General features: G+C 40.3%; 1 protein-coding gene across 6 annotated transcripts in view; it reads left to right on the plus strand.

Annotated features, from left to right (window-relative positions):
* The window catches only part of LOC129869364 (coagulation factor XIII B chain-like), a 100,039-nt gene that overhangs the window by 9,091 nt on the left and 66,460 nt on the right, over positions 1 to 24,488 (plus strand). The window lies entirely within an intron of this gene.

Here is a 24,488-nt window from a genome sequence, read left to right on the forward strand (position 1 = left end):
GTGTGATCGTGGTTCATGACTTCTAATAACTTTTCTCCTGAACGGAGGGTTCTATTTATTAGTGGCGTGTGTAACCATTGGAAGAGTGCAATGGAGATTCCCTTCCCCATGTTGCACTCTGAGTGACTCCTATGTTGCTATTATCAATAGCAATTTAACTTGTGAGGTTACTAATCCTCTTACTGAGTGTTGCTGGACTGACTGTGATATTGGTACTGGTACTCAAGGGGTCCAGTTGTCCTACCGATTCATTCTGAAATGTTATCCTACAGGAATACATGATTAGAGCATTTTACTAGTTGTCTTGTAGTGACTACTACACATGGCAAGGAATGCTTATTGTTGCCATTTGTTTTGGAGGTGGACAAGTCCACTGGACTTCCTTTACGACCAGTGGTACACCTCAGTACTATCTTAGATATGTTCTAAGATAATCCCGTCTAGGGGCCTGTCTGCTCCTCACTGTTCTCAAAGGGGAGTTTACAACTAGATTTGATTTATGCTCTGGCGGCCTCGTACGGTGTTGTCCGTAGTCTCGACCCCCCCACCGGCCTCGATAAGGCTCATCATAGGTCTAGGCTACTATTCCACCCCTTTGTGTCTCGGGACCCCCTCACCAGCATGTGGTGTTGGTATCCGAGGCGCAAACGAAAGGTTCGGACCCTATGTACGAGTTGTCAGTGGCCGCGTTATTATGAGAATGGCTGTAACCTTTCAACCAAATCTCCTGGTGTTTGTGCTTCAACAACCTCAGTGGCTGTCGAGGTCTGTCAGTCACCACCGCGTCCGCGTGTGGCAACCTCTTCAGTACCTGCAAACTGAGACGAGGATATCGGTCTGTGATATCGCAAAGTGTTTCACCAGTGGGAGTCATCGTGTCAGTTGCTGGACTGACGCCATTAGTGTCATTGTAAGGGTTGACAGTCCCCCACAAAGCGGAAGGTGTGTCATCGGAAGCAGAGTATACTCTGCGCATCAATGTTTTTCTTGCTGCGACGGCCGCAGTGCTTGCGGAAGTGTCCGAAGGGCAAGAAAAGTTCATCTCAACTACCGTATTGCATGACTGCAAGGAGAGGGAAGTTGCTCATTCACAGAGACAGCTGGCTTGAAATCATGAAAATAATTGTCAATCAGATTGGCTGATGGAATGTGTCGAGATATTGTAATATCTCCTTGGATCGGATTCTGCACCAAGTGTTTTCTAAACGTCTTTTTCCCAAGGGGTGCATTCGACAGATACCCCTCGTGAATGATTGCGTTGCAGCTAGCGTTAGGGAAAGACAGTGTGATCGGTGGAGAAGGAACTGTAGCCTGTGACCATACCTGGTTGGTTTTCCAATCCATCAATGGGAGTAACCGATCCATCAAGTCTGCTCCACGTAACAGGGGTACAGTTTCGAGGCTGGTAACATACACAGGGCGGACGAGCGATACATCCTTGAAGTGTAGTTTCCGCATGACTCTCAATGTGAGAGGCGAGGTAGTCTGAGTAAGCCCTCGAAGTGTAGTGTCGCATCGTTCCACTTTTAACCAACGTTCAGGTGGCTTCAAAGCCCTTTTTAGATCATCAAACAATGTTTGAGAGATGAGTGATATTGTCGCACCCGAATCAATTAGCGCATGACAAGTTAAGCAGTCCTCCAGGACTGTTTCCAGGTATGGTCGTTTCGATTCGTGTTTAGTAGACATATTCCCCACAAAGTGGAGTGGTCATTCGCAACGACGTGATGTGTCAATTCTGTTCAAGGTGGAAGCAGATCGACTTTTCAGATTTTGAGTGGGCTTTGCTATAACGAAGCGCTTGACCTTTTTCTTCGCAACCTTTGTATCAGAGTCTATAAACAAAGCCTGTGGGCCCTGGATAGGGTCTCGAGTGAGAGCGGGAGCGATTTGAATTTTAATATGACTATTTGTGGCGATCACCGTATGTTATCGAATTTAAACCCGCATCCGGTATCCGTAGTTCAGAGAAGTTAATTAACGTCCTTGCTATGGGTGTTAAAACTTCTTATGGCTGCAGGAGCAGTATTTGGTAGCCGGATAAAAGGTGCCCATTTCAAACGGCCTCGTACTCAATTCTTGCTCGTACAATATGCATATTATTATTACTATTGGATAGAAAACACTCTCTAGTTTCTAAAACCGTTTGAATTATATCTGTGAGTAAAACAGAACTCCTTTTGCAGCAAACGTCCTGTCAGAAAGTGAAAAATCTGAAATCGATGCTCTGTTCTAGGATCTGCCTATAAATGTGCTTGATATGTATGAGTATACATGCACTTCATACGCCTTCCACTAGATGTCCCATAGGCTGTGAGAGGTGAAATGGGGTTTCTAGGTGTTTCTATGGTGAAAAGAGAGCTCTTGGAATGACATGACCCCAGAATTCCTCTGTCCAGGAAGCGCATAGAGGTCACCGGTAATGGCTTCTGAAAAGCAATCGTTATAGACGTGTTATATCTCCGGCTTTGATTTTATTTTATAAATGTGATCATATCATCGTAAAGTATGTTTTTTCAATATAGTTTCATCAGATTATTGAAATATTTTCGGGAGTTTAGGCGTCTTACGTTCTCTGGGTATGGTGAAGATGGAGAGCTACGCGCCACTTGGCTAGTTAGCTTGCTAATTCGAGAGGGAAGAAGGCCGTTCTAAAACCAAACAACAATTGTTCTGGACAAAGGACACCCTTGTACAACGTTCTGATGGAAGATCATCAAAAGTAGGACCCATTTTATGATGATATTTCATATATCTGTCGGAATATGTTGACAATTATTTTGCGCCCAGATTTGGGCTCTCTCTCGTTATAACGTAAGCTGGATGTGGTAATGAAGTTATTTTTAGAATTCTAACACGGCGATTTCATTAAGAACTAATGTATCTATCATTTCCTATACAACAGGTATTTTTTTGTAACGTTTATGTATAGGTATTTGGTCAGAATAGTTGAGTGTCATAAAAATATCCGGACATTCTAGGAAAAAGATGCTACGTTAGCACAATGTATAACCACGTATTTCAGCTCTAAATATGCACATTTTCGAACAAAAAAGAAGTGTATTGTATAACCTGATGTTATAGGACTGTCATCTGATGAAGCTTATCAAGGTTAGTCAAAAATTATATATCTTTGCTGGTTTGTTACGATCACTAACTTTTGCTGCGGGTAAATGGCTTGTGTTTCTGGCTATTGTGGTAAGCTAATATAACGCTATATTGTGTTTTCGCTGTAAAACACTTAATTAAGAAATCGGAAACATTGGCTGGATTCACAATATGCTTGTCTTTCATTTGCTGTACACTATGTATTTTTCAGAAATGTTTTATGATGAGTATTTAGGTATTTGACGTTGGTGTCTGTAATTATTCTGGCTGCTTTCGGTGCAATTTCTAATTGTAGCTGCAATGTAAACTATGATTTATACCTGAAATACGCACATTTTTCGAACAAAACATAGATTTATTGAATAACATGTTATAAGACTGTCATCTGAGGAAGTTGTTTGTTGGTTAGTTTGGTTGGTTCTTGGTTAGTTTGGTTGGTTTTGTGCATGCTACCTGTGCTGTGAAAATTGTTAGTGCTTTTTTGTATTTGGTGGTGAGCTAAGATAAATATACGTGCTGTTTTCGCTTTAAAACATTTAAAAAATTGGACATGTTGGCTGGATTCACAAGATGTGTACCTTTCATTTTCTGTATTGGACTTGTTAATGTGTGAAAGTTAAATATTTCAAAAAAATGTCTTTTGAATTTCGCGCCCTGCACTTGAGCTGGCTGTTGTCATAAGTGTACCGACACCGGGCTGCAGCCAGAAGAAGTTAATTCCTGCGGACCTGGTGTCCGGTAATTCCCCGTCTCGTCCTTGTGACTTATCTTTTACACTTTTCTCAAATGTTTCTCGCTTTAGTTCTTCACGTAGTGGAGCTTCTGGAGAACATTGGTCTACGTTTTGATCATCCTTCAACCCTTTGTTACCCTTGTGCTCTGACACTTTGTGTGGGTTGGGTGCAGGAACGTAGTGACAGGTCGATTGTAGCGGTAGTCGTTTTGGTGGCGACGTACTTTACAGTTATTTAAACCGCGGAGGTTATTGGAATCATGGTTTCGTGGTAGAAACTGTTGTTGTGCGTCATCTCTTAACGCTCCAATACCTGATAAGGCACCCTCTGACTGGAGTGAGTGCTCCTGGTCAAACTTCAAAACCGAGTGGTCATGGCTCTTAGCGTTGCAAGCTTTTGATGCCTCAAAAGCTGTGCTTGCAAGCTCTCTGAGTTGTAAGATAGGCAAGCCAACGTGGGCTTCAGGGCCCAAGTAGGTAATGAAGGTAGGATACATGTTCGACAGGAACATTTGTTTAAATGGTAACAGGTCTTCCATGCCTGTTTCAGTGAGTAGGCCAAAGTAAGCTGAACGAAGCCTATGATAGTAAGCTTGTGGGTGTTCGTTCCGAGCTTGTTTGACCGTGTTAGCCAGTGAGTTATCGTGTTTGCGAGTTGCAGAACCACTGAATTCTAATTTCAAAGCTGTGGCAAGTTTAGCGTAGTCATTTAGCACGTGTTGCTGTTGTAGGCGAATGAACCTTGTCACGTGTCTATTCGACATTTGCTTCAACAGGTAAACCCTGTCAGAACCCGTAGCGTTCGGGTAGCCATCCAACGCATCCTCTATGTCAGCTAGGAACGTCTCAGTATCGTTTGGCTGACCTGGAACGGGGTCAAAGGTGGGGAAATTCTTGACGAGTTTGTCAAGGTATTCCGTGTCAAGCGGTCGGACAGGGTTGGCTTCATCCTGTGGGGAAAGTGGGGCCAAAAGGCCAAGAGGAGAAGCCAAGCTTTGGCTTTGTTGGCCAAGAGGCGCCATATTACTCAGTGCCGAATGGCCAAGAGGAGAAGACTGAGGGACACATGATGGAGGCAATGTCTGAAACCTATCGTCTTCACTCCTTTGAGTACCGGGCTCCGGTTGCTTGGATGGATAGTCACGCTGTAGAGCGTGACCATTCTGGACTTCCTCCAGATGGTACCTAAGGGTGGTATTCTGCTGCATTGCAGAGTCCACTTGAGCCCTTAGAGTACTGATTTGGGACACGTGAGTGTCGCACTTGCTCCTTTCGGTCTCAAACTTATCTGTCATGGTTTGCAGATACAGGTCTCGAGTACGGAGCGAGAGATTCAGTGATGAGATTTCTTCCGCTTGCTTAGAAATCAAGATTTCCATCTTCATCACCGAGTTCTCTCATTATTCATTTGGTCAGCGACTTCAATGAGTTCTGCTGATTTGTCATCCAACTTCGTCATTGTGTTCATCAACTGATCATCTTTGGTCTGCAGAATTTGGAGTAGAACATTGTTACTCTGAGTAACGTTCAACAAAACTGCCTGCATGTTATCAAATTGCGCACTCCTGTTTGTAGATAACTCAACAGATTTATCTAGTTTGGAGTGGACTACCTCGTATTTAGTTTTGGCTAAATCGAGTTGTTCCTGGAGACAACGATTTTGTTGAAGAGTTTGTGCTCGTTCATCGTCATAAGTATTTGCAATTACTTTTAATTGTTCAGATTTCAAACGCAGTTCCTTGACTAGCAGAATGTTTTCATTTCCTGCTTTTGTCAATACTTGCTCAGTTCTCTCCACCTGTCCCCTCATGTTAGCCATGTCTTGCACGTGCTTCAGCTGTGCACTGTGGTATTGGACCGATGCCAACCTTTGATGGCGATACATAAGTGCTAAAGTGGAGAGAACCGGCACAAAGCCTGTGTTTGATGGTTGATTTTGGAGAGTGTTCGCAATTTCGGCTGTTTTCTCGCTAATGGCATTATTAGGGTTGGTATCGCTGCTGAGGTCAGAGATCAATCCTTTTATGGGTGGAGGTTCACTAATTACCGGAGGAGTGGTGACCACCTCCTTTGATAGCTTGCACATTATTAGAAAAATTGAGGAAAAATGTTCCTATTTTTTTCAAAGGTTTGGAATTTGTCGGAAGCTGCAAAGTCACGTTTAATCTATTTATAGACGTTAATAAACTATTAGTACTGTACCATTAATGTGGAAGTTGGACATGAATGAATTTGCAAAAGCAAATTGAATTAATTAATCAATGCGAATGATTAATCCTATCTGGGTATTAAACTTGAATTAACCTGAGATGTTGCTTCATCTAGGTTAATATGAGAAGTTTAAGTGTGTCTCATGTGATTGGAAGAACATTAAATTATGTTCAACAATTTAACTTATTAAATTGAATGAGACGATAATCCATACAATCTCCATTGATTGGATATCATAAGTGTAAACAATACATCAAATGTTGGGAACATTCAACACTGTGGTACACTTCTCCCTAAGGCCGAAGCCACATGGGAATCCCCCTGGCGGGGCTTCTGTCAGTACTGGATTACTGAATGGTTTTGTGAAAACCAAGTCTCTACTGGTAAATTGGATACGTTGTAGTAACACCGTTGTGTGGTAGACGGGATACTCTGTCTGTCCTTTCCTAATTTACATTTGCAGCTGCTGTTGCTAACTCAACGTCTAGGAGGTATCACTTCTGTAGTGAATAAGAGTTCATACCATTCGCAATGAATAAGAGTTCATTACCATCACATTTCATCCCATCACGAATAATTTCATATTCAAACATTTAAATTGAACAACAATTCCATATGAATCCGATAACTCTGATGTGTAGACTTTCCACTGTAGAGTTTGTCATTCTATCATTGATGAGAATGTGCCAGATGACAACCGAACTGACATAATATACATTACGTACCACCGCATATGTTCAACTGGTCAGACTACCAGAATATAGTTCATTTCCCCCCACCTTTCTGATGTTCCCAGAATCTGTTAACAAAGGGGTTTTCAAATTTCACATCAGTAGGGTAGAGAGGGAAAAAGGGGGGGAAGAGGTATTCATGACTGTCATAAACCTACCCCCAGGCCAACGGCATGACAGGTGCTACTGCTACTAATATTACTACTGCTTCTACTAATATTGCTACTATTAATACTGCTACTACTGCTGCTCCTACTATTACTACTACTACTACTGCTACTACTACTACTAAATCTACTACTACGTCTACTACTACTACTACTAAATCTACTACTACTACTACTACTACTACTACTGCTGCTGCTACTACTACTACTGCTGCTGTTACTACTACTACTGCTGCTGCTACTACTACTACTAAAACTACTACTACTGTTACTGCTACTGCTACTACTGTTACTGCTGCTACTACTACTACTACTACTACTGAAACTACTATGACTGTAACTGATCAAATCAAATATTGTCTATTTTTAAATCCTTTTTACAACAGCAGATTTCAGTGCTTATAGTGCTTATACAGAAACCCTGTTTAAAACTCCAAACAGCAAGCAATGCAAATGTAGAAACACGTTATCTAGGAAAAACTCAAGATAGAAAGTGTAGTGTCTTAGCTCGTATTACTTATTTATATAATAAGAAAGACTCTGAATACAAGAAATGGAACTGGAGCTTCACATTTACTAAAACGAGTTAGTACCAGAATAACATAGAAGAACACTGCGCATGACCAAGGGTGCTCCATTCTTAAAGGGGACATCAGTAATTAACAGAACATAACATTCCCTCTCTTATACAATCAGAGTTACTTTTACCAAACCACAACTGAAACACTTCCCAGAACTTGTAGTTATTTTGCATCTTTTAATTCGAACTTGAACAAGTAGTTTGTGTTTGTTTGTTTATAAGTCCAGTCTGTCTGGTGGACGGTGCTGTCGTTCTGGGTAGCGCCTAGGATTGTCTGGAGGCTCGTGAACATCCTCAGTGTGTGCTTGTTCCATTATAGCTTCTGCTATAGCAGCACCTTCATCCACACGTTCCCTTCTTTCAGCCTGGGGTCTCTTTACTGCCCCACCGTCCTCTACAGGTCCCTGTGTGTCACTCTCAGGAGCTCTCTGTGCCTGTTCTCTCTCGATTGTAGTGCTGTTTTCCGTGGAATGCATTTGGTTAATGTGACGCCACCACATTATGTCTGGGCTCACTTGAACCTGGTAAGTTCTGGGTCCCGTTTGTGTATGTACGGTCCCTCTTGTCCATTTCCTTCCCCTTCTGTAGTCTCACACCATCAATTCCTGTCCTGTTTGGAGATGGCGCTCCCGGCCACCGGAGAGCATCTTGGCTTGTTTGTTCAGCACTTCATTATGCCTGTTTGGCTTCATGATGTCCAGCTGTGTGCGGAAAGGCCTCCCGAACATCAGTGCGGCTGGGCTTTCGTTTGTCGTGGCATGTGGGGTGTTTTGGGAGGCCAGGAACTTGGCCAGTTTAGTTTACAAAGTCCCTTCGTCTCGTTCTGCTGCACGGAGTCCTTGCTTTAGGGTTTGCACAAAGCGTTCTGCCAGCCCATTGGTGGCAGGGTGGTACGGAGCTGAGGTTGAGTGTTTGATTCCATTTACTGACATGAATGTTGTAAACTCGTCACTTACAAAAGCTTGCGCGTTGTCACTTACCAGCTGCAGCGGCAATCCGAAGCGCGCAAACGTTGTTCTGAGACACTCTATCGTCTGAGCTGAGGTGGAGGAGTCAGTGCAAAACACCTCTGACCATTTGGAATGGGCATCAACTATAACCAGAAACATGTTTTTCAAAGGGACCAGCGTAGTCCACATGAATTCTCTGCTATGGCTCTGTGGGCCATTCCCAAGGGTGGACTGGGACAGGAGCAGGCATGTGAAGGGTTTCCAAACATCCGCTACAGTTCTTTGCCATATTTTCTATCTGTTGATCCAGACCTGGCCACCAGAAGTGGCTCCTTGCGAGCAGCTTCATTTGGACAATTCCAACATGACCTTCATGTAGTTGCTGCAAAACCTGATGTTGGCATTTCTGGGGTATCATGACTCTCATTCCCCACATCAAACATCCTTGGTACGTTGTAATTCCGTTTCTCCGCTGGAAATACGGAGTCAGCTCCTTTCTGCCAGTAGCTTGCCATCCTGACATGGTGTAGTTGTACACTTTTGACAAGGTCACATCTTTCCTTGTCTCCTGTTTGATAACTGTGCTTGTGACCGGTAGTGCCTCGAGCTGAGGGGTATGGAAAATGTCCACTGCATCCACAGTCCTTTGTCTTTCGCTTGTACACGGCAGTCTGGATAATCCATCTGCATTTGTGTGGAGGGACAACGGCTTGGAAAGCAAAAATGGAAAGCAACGGCTGGTGATCCGTAACCAGTGTGAAACGCTTGCCATATAGGTATGCGTGGAATTTCTTGACGCCCCACACTAGCGCCAGTGCTTCTTTGTCGATTTGTGAGTAGTTTTTCTCTGCATCATTCAACGTTCGTGACGCAAATGCAACTAGCCTCTCTGACCCATCTTTCAGTGTGTGTGAAAGGACGGCCCCTAAGCCATAAGGGGACGCATCACAAGCCAACTTCACTGGCAGTTCAGGGTCGTAATGCATCAGGACCTGTTCAGATATGATGAGCCGTTTCGCCTCAAGAAATGCATTTTCACACTGTTCTGTCCACCGCCATGTCCTATTCTTTTCCAGGAGCTGATTTAGAGGCTGGAGTACTGCTGAAAGGTTTGGGAGGAATCTTCTGTAGTATGATCAGTCCCGTAAAAGATCTCACTTCTGTGATATTTGTGGTCGTGGTGCCTGTACCACTGCCTCGATTTTGTCCTGTGTTTTGTGCAATCCATTGCGGTCAATTTCATGTCCACAGAAGACAATCTTGTCTTTGACGAACTCACACTTCTGTAAGTTTGCCTGTAGACCCTACTCTTTCAGTATTTTCAGGACCTCTTCCAGGTTAGCCAGGTGCTCTTTGTCGGTGCGTCCTGTTATGTTCATGTCATCCAGGATACACTGGGTTCCCTTGCAAAATCTGGTCAATAGTTGGTTGCAAAATGGCTGTGGCTGATGCAATGCCAAAAACCAGGCGGTTATACCTGTATAGACCTTTGTGTGTGTTTATTGTCAGAAACTGTTTGGAGCTCTCTTCAACCGGTAGCTGCAGGTAAGCCTGTTTCAGATCGATTTTACTGAAGTGTTTCCCACCAGCTAGTGCAGCAAAGATGTCCTCCAGACGTGGCAGGGGGTATTGGTCCACATGCAACATTGAATTCACAGTTACCTTGAAGTCCCCACACATTCTAACAGACCCGTCTTTCTTCACAATAGGATCTATGGGTGTGGCCCATTCGCTTCTGTCCACTTTCGTCAGGATCCCTGTATCCTGCAAGCGATCGATTTCCGCTTCCACCTTTGGTCTCAGGGAGTATGGAACAGATCTGGCTTTGCAGAATTTTGGGGTTGCGTCATCTCTCAGTACAAGTGTTGCTGTGAAGCCTTTTACTGTTCCCATCTGATCACTGAAAACTGTGTTTTATTTCTTCCACAAGTGTTCCAGTGTTTGGTCGGTGCCTTTCTCTTTGGACTGGAACATGTGGACCATTTTCAAGTCACACCAGTTCAGCTCTATTTTTGAAAGCCATTCCCTGCCAAATAATGGGGGGCCAGTTCCAGGCACCACATACAGCTGTAACTGCTGTGTTTGCCCCCCATAACTCACTCTGACCTGCAACGCCCCCATTGGGCTCAATCTCTCTCCTGAGTAGGTCTTCAGCAACACATTTGTGTTCTTCAGCTTGATAGCCTTGAAGTGCTCATTGTAGACAGTAGTGGAAATTATAGACACTGGAGATCCTGTGTCCAGCTCCATTTTGAGGGGTTTGCCTTCGATATCTGGTGTCACCCATATTATGCTACTGCTGGGAGAAGTCACTGTGTTTAACTCCATTGTACCAATTAACCGTTCATCTGAATCACTGCCACTGGTCTCTGCTAGTGCATTCACAGACCCTTTAATTTTTTCAGTTTTCCTGTTGTGACTGAATTTAGCTCTGCATGCTCTTTGAATGTGCCCCCTTCTACTGTATTTGTGACAAATTTCGTCTTTGAAACGGCAGTCCTCTGCTCTGTGACCATCTCTCACACTTGTTGCATTTTTCGGCCACACGGGGGCGCTGTCGGCTGCGTGAAAACTTGTGCAGGAAAGTTTGTGATAGGTCAGTATTTATTTTTCTTTGCAACTCAAATGCATCTTTAGTCGCGATTTCCAGTCACAGCAATTTCAACAGCCTTTGCAAACGTGAGATCTGATTCTGTGAGGAAACGTTTTAGAATGTGTTCATGTTTCAGTCCACAAACAAATATATCCCTTAATGTGTCATTTAGGTTCTCTCCTACTGGCAATGTTCAGACAGTTTCTTCAACTCTGCTACATATGTACTAACACCCTTCCTCTCATTCTGATCTCTCTTGCGGAAACGAAAATGTTCCGCGATGAGGAGTGGTTTAGGTGATAGGTGATTTTGCAGTATCCCCACAATCTCTGTTAATGTTTTATTTGAGGGCTTCAGAGGGGCAGTCAGATCTCTTAGCAAACTGTAAGTTTTTGGGCCAATCAAACTCAACAACGCTGGTACTCTCTTGTTATCAGCAATGTCGTTTGCAATGAAGTACTGTTCCAGTCGTTCAATGTAAGTTGCCCAGTTTTCTTGCGTGTCATCAAACACATCTATTTTCCCGATGCTAGCCATTCTCTTTAACACGGGACTCTGATCTGCCGCCTCGTTCTCGTCACTGCTTGCTAGCTGTTGTGCTACAGGGTCAAAATCTTCCTCTCTTCCTACGAGCTCCATCTGCATTCGTGATGCACACTGCAGGTAATCATCCTCGTCGCCATTGTAGTGTCTTAGCTCGTATTACTTATTTTTATAATAAGAAAGACTCTGAATACAAGAAATGGAACTGGAGCTTCACATTTACTAAAACGAGTTAGTACCAGAATAACATAGAACAACACTGCGCATGACCAAGGGTGCTCCATTCTTAAAGGGGACATCAGTAGTTAACAGAACAAAACAGAAAGAGAGAGAGAGAGAGAATTAGAGTGAGCATACTTACAGTAAGTTCACACAGGACACCAGATAAGACAGGAGAATTTAATCAAACTGACCCTAACCCCCTGAAACATAGACTATTACAGCATTGATAATGGAGATTGAGACTGCTACCGCTGCTACTAATATTACGACTATTAATGCTGCTACTAGTGCTGCTGCTACTAATACTACTGCTCCTACTAATATTACTACTGCTGCTACTAATATTGCTACTGTTAATGCCGCTACTATTACTACTGCTGCTACTACTATTACTACTGCTGCTACTACTATTACTACTGCTGCTACTAATAGTACTACTGCTGCTACTACTATTACTACTGCTGCTACTAATAGTACTACTGCTGCTACTACTATTACTACTGCTGCTACTAATAGTACTACTGCTGCTACTACTATTACTACTGCTGCTACTAATATTACTACTGCTGCTACTAATATTGCTACTGTTAATGCCGCTACTATTACTACTGCTGCTACTACTATTACTACTGCTGCTACTACTATTACTACTGCTGCTACTAATAGTACTACTGCTGCTACTACTATTACTACTGCTGCTACTAATAGTACTACTGCTGCTACTACTATTACTACTGCTGCTACTAATAGTACTACTGCTGCTACTACTATTACTACTGCTGCTACTACTATTACTACTGCTGCTACTACTATTACTACTGCTGCTACTAATAGTACTACTGCTGCTACTACTATTACTACTGCTGCTACTAATAGTACTACTGCTGCTACTAATAGTACTACTGCTGCTACTAATAGTACTACTGCTGCTACTACTATTACTACTGCTGCTACTAATAGTACTACTGCTGCTACTACTATTACTACTGCTGCTACTACTAGTACTACTGCTGCTACTACTATTACTACTGCTGCTACTACTATTACTACTGCTGCTACTAATATTACTACTGCTGCTACTACCATTACTACTGCTGCTACTAATAGTACTACTGCTGCTACTAATAGTACTACTGCTGCTACTAATAGTACTATTGCTGCTACTACTATTACTACTGCTGCTACTACTATTACTACTGCTGCTACTAATAGTACTACTGCTGCTACTACTATTACTACTACTGCTACTAATAGTACTACTGCTGCTACTACTATTACTACTGCTGCTACTAATAGTACTACTGCTGCTACTAATAGTACTACTGCTGCTACTACTATTACTACTGCTGCTACTAATAGTACTACTGCTGCTACTAATAGTACTACTGCTGCTACTACTATTACTACTGCTGCTACTAATAGTACTACTGCTGCTACTAATAGTACTACTGCTGCTACTACTATTACTACTGCTGCTACTACTATTACTACTGCTGCTACTAATAGTACTACTGCTGCTACTAATAGTACTACTGCTGCTACTACTATTACTACTTCTGCTACTACTATTACTACTGCTGCTACTAATAGTACTACTGCTGCTACTAATAGTACTACTGCTGCTACTACTATTACTACTGCTGCTACTAATAGTACTACTGCTGCTACTAATAGTACTACTGCTGCTACTAATAGTACTACTGCTGCTACTAATAGTACTACTGCTGCTACTACTATTACTACTGCTGCTACTAATAGTACTACTGATGCTACTACTATTACTACTGCTGCTACTAATAGTACTATTGCTGCTACTAATAGTACTATTGCTGCTACTACTAATACTACTGCTGCTACTAATAGTACTACTGCTGCTACTACTATTACTACTGCTGCTACTAATAGTACTATTGCTGCTACTACTATTACTACTGCTGCTACTAATAGTACTATTGCTGCTACTACTATTACTACTGCTGCTACTAATAGTACTATTGCTGCTACTACTATTACTACTGCTGCTACTAATAGTACTATTGCTGCTACTACTATTACTACTGCTGCTACTAATAGTACTATTGCTGCTACTAATAGTACTATTGCTGCTACTACTTGTACTACTGCTGCTACTAATAGTACTACTGCTGCTACTACTATTACTACTGCTGCTACTAATAGTACTATTGCTGCTACTACTATTACTACTGCTGCTACTAATAGTACTATTGCTGCTACTAATTGTACTATTGCTGCTACTACTATTACTACTGCTGCTACTAATAGTACTATTGCTGCTACTACTATTACTACTGCTGCTACTAATAGTACTATTGCTGCTACTACTATTACTACTGCTGCAACTAATAGTACTATTGCTGCTACTACTATTACTACTGCTGCTACTAATAGTACTACTGCTGCTACTAATAGTACTACTGCTGCTACTACTATTACTACTGCTGCTACTAATAGTACTATTGCTGCTACTACTATTACTACTGCTGCTACTAATAGTACTACTGCTGCTACTACTATTACTACTGCTGCTACTACTATTACTACTGCTGCTACTAATAGTACTACTGCTGCTACTACTATTACTACTGCTGCTACTAATAGTACTATTGCTGCTACTACTATTACTACTGCTGCTACTACCATTACTACTGCTGCTACTAATAGTACTACTGCTGCTACTACTATTACTACTGCTGCTACTAATAGTACTACTGCTGCTACTACTATTACTACTGCTGCTACTAATAGTACTACTGCTGCTACTACTATTACTCCTGCTGCTACTAATAGTACTACTGCTGCTACTAATAGTACTACTGCTGCTACTACTATTACTACTGCTGCTACTAATAGTACTACTGCTGCTACTAATAGTACTACTGCTGCTACTACTATTACTACTGCTGCTACTACTATTACTACTGCTGCTACTAATAGTACTACTGCTGCTACTAATAGTACTACTGCTGCTACTACTATTACTACTGCTGCTACTACTATTACTACTGCTGCTACTAATAGTACTACTGCTGCTACTACTATTACTACTGCTGCTACTAATAGTACTACTGCTGCTACTAATAGTACCACTGCTGCTACTACTATTACTACTGCTGCTACTACTATTACTACTGCTGCTACTACTATTACTACTGCTGCTACTAATAGTACTACTGCTGCTACTACTATTACTACTGCTGCTACTACTATTACTACTGCTGCTACTACTATTACTACTGCTGCTACTAATAGTACTACTGCTGCTACTACTATTACTACTGCTGCTACTAATAGTACTACTGCTGCTACTACTATTACTACTGCTGCTACTACTAGTACTACTGCTGCTACTACTATTACTACTGCTGCTACTACTATTACTACTGCTGCTACTAATATTACTACTGCTGCTACTACTATTACTACTGCTGCTACTAATAGTACTACTGCTGCTACTAATAGTACTACTGCTGCTACTAATAGTACTATTGCTGCTACTACTATTACTACTGCTGCTACTACTATTACTACTGCTGCTACTAATAGTACTACTGCTGCTACTACTATTACTACTGCTGCTACTAATAGTACTACTGCTGCTACTACTATTACTACTGCTGCTACTAATAGTACTACTGCTGCTACTAATAGTACTACTGCTGCTACTACTATTACTACTGCTGCTACTAATAGTACTACTGCTGCTACTACTATTACTACTGCTGCTACTAATAGTACTACTGCTGCTACTACTATTACTACTGCTGCTACTAATAGTACTACTGCTGCTACTAATAGTACTACTGCTGCTACTACTATTACTACTGCTGCTACTACTATTACTACTGCTGCTACTAATAGTACTACTGCTGCTACTAATAGTACTACTGCTGCTACTACTATTACTACTGCTGCTACTACTATTACTACTGCTGCTACTAATAGTACTACTGCTGCTACTAATAGTACTACTGCTGCTACTACTATTACTACTGCTGCTACTAATAGTACTACTGCTGCTACTAATAGTACTACTGCTGCTACTACTATTACTACTGCTGCTACTAATAGTACTATTGCTGCTACTAATAGTACTATTGCTGCTACTACTATTACTACTGCTGCTACTAATAGTACTACTGCTGCTACTACTATTACTACTGCTGCTACTAATAGTACTATTGCTGCTACTACTATTACTACTGCTGCTACTAATAGTACTATTGCTGCTACTACTATTACTACTGCTGCTACTAATAGTACTATTGCTGCTACTACTATTACTACTGCTGCTACTAATAGTACTATTGCTGCTACTAATAGTACTATTGCTGCTACTACTTGTACTACTGCTGCTACTAATAGTACTACTGCTGCTACTACTATTACTACTGCTGCTACTAATAGTACTATTGCTGCTACTACTATTACTACTGCTGCTACTAATAGTACTATTGCTGCTACTAATTGTACTATTGCTGCTACTACTATTACTACTGCTGCTACTAATAGTACTATTGCTGCTACTACTATTACTACTGCTGCTACTAATAGTACTATTGCTGCTACTACTATTACTACTGCTGCAACTAATAGTACTATTGCTGCTACTACTATTACTACTGCTGCTACTAATAGTACTACTGCTGCTACTAATAGTACTACTGCTGCTACTACTATTACTACTGCTGCTACTAATAGTACTATTGCTGCTACTACTATTACTACTGCTGCTACTAATAGTACTACTGCTGCTACTACTATTACTACTGCTACTACTACTATTACTACTGCTGCTACTAATAGTACTACTGCTGCTACTACTATTACTACTGCTGCTACTAATAGTACTATTGCTGCTACTACTATTACTACTGCTGCTACTACTATTACTACTGCTGCTACTAATAGTACTACTGCTGCTACTACTATTACTACTGCTGCTACTAATAGTACTACTGCTGCTACTACTATTACTACTGCTGCTACTAATAGTACTACTGCTGCTACTACTATTACTCCTGCTGCTACTAATAGTACTACTGCTGCTACTACTATTACTACTGCTGCTACTACTATTACTACTGCTGCTACTACTATTACTACTGCTGCTACTAATAGTACTACTGCTGCTACTACTATTACTACTGCTGCTACTACTATTACTACTGCTGCTACTAATAGTACTACTGCTGCTACTAATAGTACTACTGCTGCTACTACTATTACTACTGCTGCTACTAATAGTACTACTGCTGCTACTACTATTACTACTGCTGCTACTAATAGTACTACTGCTGCTACTAATAGTACTACTGCTGCTACTACTATTACTACTGCTGCTACTACTATTACTACTGCTGCTACTAATAGTACTACTGCTGCTACTACTATTACTACTGCTGCTACTACTATTACTACTGCTGCTACTACTATTACTACTGCTGCTACTACTATTACTACTGCTGCTACTAATAGTACTACTGCTGCTACTAATAGTACTACTGCTGCTACTACTATTACTACTGCTGCTACTACTATTACTACTGCTGCTACTAATAGTACTACTGCTGCTACTATTACTACTGCTGCTACTAATAGTACTACTGCTGCTACTACTATTACTACTGCTGCTACTAATTGTACTACTGCTGCTACTACTATTACTACTGCTGCTACTACTATTACTACTGCTGCTACTACTATTACTACTGCTGCTACTACTATTACTACTGCTGCTACTAATAGTACTACTGCTGCTACTAATAGTACTACTGCTGCTACTACTATTACTACTGCTGCTACTACTATTACTACTGCTGCTACTAATAGTACTACTGCTGCTACTATTACTACTGCTGCTACTAATAGTACTACTGCTGCTACTAATAGTACTACTGCTGCTACTAATAGTACTACTGCTGCTACTAATAGTACTACTGCTGCTACTACTATTACTACTGCTGCTACTAATAGTACTACTGCTGCTACTACTATTACTACTGCTGCTACTAATAGTACTATTGCTGCTACTAATAGTACTATTGCTGCTACTACTATTACTACTGCTGCTACTAATAGTACTACTGCTGCTACTACTATTACTACTGCTGCTACTAATAGTACTATTGCTGCTACTACTATTACTACTGCTGCTACTAATAGTACTATTGCTGCTACTACTATTACTACTGCTGCTACTAATAGTACTATTGCTGCTACTAATAGTACTATTGCTGCTACTACTTGTACTACTGCTGCTACTAATAGTACTACTGCTGCTACTACTATTACTACTGCTGCTACTAATAGTACTATTGCTGCTACTACTATTACTACTGCTGCTACTAATAGTACTATTGCTGCTACTAATAGTACTATTGCTGCTACTACTATTACTACTGCTGCTACTAATAGTACTATTGCTGCTACTACTATTACTACTGCTGCTACTAATAGTACTATTGCTGCTACTACTATTACTACTGCTGCTACTAATAGTACTACTGCTGCTACTAATAGTACTACTGCTGCTACTACTATTACTACTGCTGCTACTAATAGTACTATTGCTGCTACTACTATTACTACTGCTGCTACTAATAGTACTACTGCTGCTACTACTATTACTACTGCTGCTACTACTATTACTACTGCTGCTACTAATAGTACTATTGCTGCTACTAATAGTACTATTGCTGCTACTACTATTACTACTGCTGCTACTAATAGTACTACTGCTGCTACTACTATTACTACTGCTGCTACTAATAGTACTATTGCTGCTACTACTATTACTACTGCTGCTACTAATAGTACTATTGCTGCTACTACTATTACTACTGCTGCTACTAATAGTACTATTGCTGCTACTACTATTACTACTGCTGCTACTAATAGTACTATTGCTGCTACTAATAGTACTATTGCTGCTACTACTTGTACTACTGCTGCTACTAATAGTACTACTGCTGCTACTACTATTACTACTGCTGCTACTAATAGTACTATTGCTGCTACTACTATTACTACTGCTGCTACTAATAGTACTATTGCTGCTACTAATAGTACTATTGCTGCTACTACTATTACTACTGCTGCTACTAATAGTACTATTGCTGCTACTACTATTACTACTGCTGCTACTAATAGTACTATTGCTGCTACTACTATTACTACTGCTGCTACTAATAGTACTATTGCTGCTACTACTATTACTACTGCTGCTACTAATAGTACTACTGCTGCTACTAATAGTACTACTGCTGCTACTATTACTACTGCTGCTACTAATAGTACTATTGCTGCTACTACTATTACTACTGCTGCTACTAATAGTACTACTGCTGCTACTACTATTACTACTGCTGCTACTACTATTACTACTGCTGCAACTAATAGTACTATTGCTGCTACTACTATTACTACTGCTGCTACTAATAGTACTACTGCTGCTACTAATAGTACTACTGCTGCTACTACTATTACTACTGCTGCTACTAATAGTACTATTGCTGCTACTACTATTACTACTGCTGCTACTAATAGTACTACTGCTGCTACTACTATTACTACTGCTACTACTACTATTACTACTGCTGCTACTAATAGTACTACTGCTGCTACTACTATTACTACTGCTGCTACTAATAGTACTATTGCTGCTACTACTATTACTACTGCTGCTACTACTATTACTACTGCTGCTACTAATAGTACTACTGCTGCTACTACTATTACTACTGCTGCTACTAATAGTACTACTGCTGCTACTACTATTACTACTGCTGCTACTAATAGTACTACTGCTGCTACTACTATTACTCCTGCTGCTACTAATAGTACTACTGCTGCTACTACTATTACTACTGCTGCTACTACTATTACTACTGCTGCTACTACTATTACTACTGCTGCTACTAATAGTACTACTGCTGCTACTAATAGTACTACTGCTGCTACTACTATTACTACTGCTGCTACTACTATTACTACTGCTGCTACTAATAGTACTACTGCTGCTACTAATAGTACTACTGCTGCTACTACTATTACTACTGCTGCTACTACTATTACTACTGCTGCTACTAATAGTACTACTGCTGCTACTACTATTACTACTGCTGCTACTAATAGTACTACTGCTGCTACTAATAGTACTACTGCTGCTACTACTATTACTACTGCTGCTACTACTATTACTACTGCTGCTACTAATAGTACTACTGCTGCTACTACTATTACTACTGCTGCTACTACTATTACTACTGCTGCTACTACTATTACTACTGCTGCTACTACTATTACTACTGCTGCTACTACTATTACTACTGCTGCTACTAATAGTACTACTGCTGCTACTAATAGTACTACTGCTGCTACTACTATTACTACTGCTGCTACTACTATTACTACTGCTGCTACTAATAGTACTACTGCTGCTACTATTACTACTAATGCTACTAATAGTACTACTGCTGCTACTAATAGTACTACTGCTGCTACTAATAGTACTACTGCTGCTACTAATAGTACTACTGCTGCTACTACTATTACTACTGCTGCTACTACTATTACTACTGCTGCTACTAATAGTACTACTGCTGCTACTACTATTACTATTGCTGCTACTAATAGTACTATTGCTGCTACTACTATTACTACTGCTGCTACTAATAGTACTACTGCTGCTACTACTATTACTACTGCTGCTACTAATAGTAATATTGCTGCTACTACTATTACTACTGCTGCTACTAATAGTACTATTGCTGCTACTACTATTACTACTGCTGCTACTAATAGTACTATTGCTGCTACTACTATTACTACTGCTGCTACTAATAGTACTATTGCTGCTACTAATAGTACTATTGCTGCTACTACTTGTACTACTGCTGCTACTAATAGTACTACTGCTGCTACTACTATTACTACTGCTGCTACTAATAGTACTATTGCTGCTACTACTATTACTACTGCTGCTACTAATAGTACTATTGCTGCTACTAATAGTACTATTGCTGCTACTACTATTACTACTGCTGCTACTAATAGTACTATTGCTGCTACTACTATTACTATTGCTGCTACTAATAGTACTATTGCTGCTACTACTATTACTACTGCTGCTACTAATAGTACTACTGCTGCTACTAATAGTACTACTGCTGCTACTACTATTACTACTGCTGCTACTAATAGTACTATTGCTGCTACTACTATTACTACTGCTGCTACTAATAGTACTACTGCTGCTACTACTATTACTACTGCTGCTACTACTATTACTGCTGCTGCTACTAATAGTACTATTGCTGCTACTAATAGTACTATTGCTGCTACTACTATTACTACTGCTGCTACTAATAGTACTACTGCTGCTACTACTATTACTACTGCTGCTACTAATAGTACTATTGCTGCTACTACTATTACTACTGCTGCTACTAATAGTACTATTGCTGCTACTACTATTACTACTGCTGCTACTAATAGTACTATTGCTGCTACTACTATTACTACTGCTGCTACTAATAGTACTATTGCTGCTACTAATAGTACTATTGCTGCTACTACTTGTACTACTGCTGCTACTAATAGTACTACTGCTGCTACTACTATTACTACTGCTGCTACTAATAGTACTATTGCTGCTACTACTATTACTACTGCTGCTACTAATAGTACTATTGCTGCTACTAATAGTACTATTGCTGCTACTACTATTACTACTGCTGCTACTAATATTACTATTGCTGCTACTACTATTACTACTGCTGCTACTAATAGTACTATTGCTGCTACTACTATTACTACTGCTGCTACTAATAGTACTATTGCTGCTACTACTATTACTACTGCTGCTACTAATAGTACTACTGCTGCTACTAATAGTACTACTGCTGCTACTATTACTACTGCTGCTACTAATAGTACTATTGCTGCTACTACTATTACTACTGCTGCTACTAATAGTACTACTGCTGCTACTACTATTACTACTGCTGCTACTACTATTACTACTGCTGCTACTAATAGTACTATTGCTGCTACTACTATTACTACTGCTGCTACTACTATTACTACTGCTGCTACTAATAGTACTACTGCTGCTACTACTATTACTACTGCTGCTACTAATAGTACTACTGCTGCTACTACTATTACTACTGCTGCTACTAATAGTACTACTGCTGCTACTACTATTACTACTGCTGCTACTAATAGTACTACTGCTGCTACTAATAGTACTACTGCTGCTACTACTATTACTACTGCTGCTACTACTATTACTACTGCTGCTACTAATAGTACTACTGCTGCTACTAATAGTACTACTGCTGCTACTACTATTACTACTGCTGCTACTACTATTACTACTGCTGCTACTAATAGTACTACTGCTGCTACTAATAGTACTACTGCTGCTACTAATAGTACTACTGCTGCTACTACTATTACTACTGCTGCTACTACTATTACTACTGCTGCTACTAATAGTACTACTGCTGCTACTAATAGTACTACTGCTGCTACTACTATTACTACTGCCTCTACTACTATTACTACTGCTGCTACTAATAGTACTACTGCTGCTACTACTATTACTACTGCTGCTACTACTATTACTACTGCTGCTACTACTATTACTACTGCTGCTACTACTATTACTAATGCTGCTACTACTATTACTACTGCTGCTACTAATAGTACTACTGCTGCTACTACTATTACTACTGCTGCTACTAATAGTACTACTGCTGCTACTACTATTACTACTGCTGCTACTACTATTACTACTGCTGCTACTAATAGTACTACTGCTGCTACTACTATTACTACTGCTGCTACTACTATTACTACTGCTGCTACTAATAGTACTACTGCTGCTACTACTATTACTACTGCTGCTACTACTATTACTACTGCTGCTACTAATAGTACTACTGCTGCTACTACTATTACTACTGCTGCTACTACTATTACTACTGCTGCTACTAATAGTACTACTGCTGCTACTAATATTACTACTGCTGCTACTAATATTACTACTGCTGCTACTAATAGTACTACTGCTGCTACTAATAGTACTACTGCTGCTACTAATAGTACTACTGCTGCTACTACTATTACTACTGCTGCTACTAATAGTACTACTGCTGCTACTACTATTACTACTGCTGCTACTAATAGTACTACTGCTGCTACTACTATTACTACTGCTGCTACTAATAGTACTATTGCTGCTACTACTATTACTACTGCTGCTACTACTATTACTACTGCTGCTACTAATAGTACTACTGCTGCTACTACTATTACTACTGCTGCTACTAATAGTACTACTGCTGCTACTACTATTACTACTGCTGCTACTAATAGTACTACTGCTGCTACTACTATTACTACTGCTGCTACTACTATTACTACTGCTGCTACTAATAGTACTACTGCTGCTACTACTATTACTACTGCTGCTACTAATAGTACTACTGCTGCTACTAATAGTACTACTGCTGCTACTACTATTACTACTGCTGCTACTACTATTACTACTGCTGCTACTAATAGTACTACTGCTGCTACTAATAGTACTACTGCTGCTACTACTATTACTACTGCTGCTACTACTATTACTACTGCTGCTACTAATAGTACTACTGCTGCTACTAATAGTACTACTGCTGATACTACTATTACTACTGCTGCTACTACTATTACTACTGCTGCTACTAATAGTACTACTGCTGCTACTACTATTACTACTGCTGCTACTAATAGTACTACTGCTGCTACTAATAGTACTACTGCTGCTACTACTATTACTACTGCTGCTACTACTATTACTACTGCTGCTACTAATAGTACTACTGCTGCTACTACTATTACTACTGCTGCTACTACTATTACTACTGCTGCTACTACTATTACTACTGCTGCTACTAATAGTACTACTGCTGCTACTACTATTACTACTGCTGCTACTAATAGTACTACTGCTGCTACTACTATTACTACTGCTGCTACTACTATTACTACTGCTGCTACTAATAGTACTACTGCTGCTACTACTATTACTACTGCTGCTACTACTATTACTACTGCTGCTACTAATAGTACTACTGCTGCTACTACTATTACTACTGCTGCTACTACTATTACTACTGCTGCTACTAATAGTACTACTGCTGCTACTAATATTACTACTGCTGCTACTAATATTACTACTGCTGCTACTAATAGTACTACTGCTGCTACTAATAGTACTACTGCTGCTACTAATAGTACTACTGCTGCTACTACTATTACTACTGCTGCTACTACTATTACTACTGCTGCTACTACTAGTACTACTGCTGCTACTAATATTACTACTGCTGCTACTAATAGTACTACTGCTGCTACTAATAGTACTACTGCTGCTACTAATATTACTACTGCTGCTACTAATAGTACTACTGCTGCTACTAATATTACTACTGCTGCTACTAATATTGCTACTTTTAATGCTGCTACTACTATTACTATTCCTGCTACTAATATTGCTACTATTAATGCTGCTACTACTATTACTATTCCTGCTACTAATATTGCTACTATTAATGCTGCTACTGCTGCTACTACTATTA

This window comes from Salvelinus fontinalis, chromosome 14 (genome assembly GCF_029448725.1).
Source record: "Salvelinus fontinalis isolate EN_2023a chromosome 14, ASM2944872v1, whole genome shotgun sequence".
Taxonomy (NCBI): domain Eukaryota; kingdom Metazoa; phylum Chordata; class Actinopteri; order Salmoniformes; family Salmonidae; genus Salvelinus; species Salvelinus fontinalis.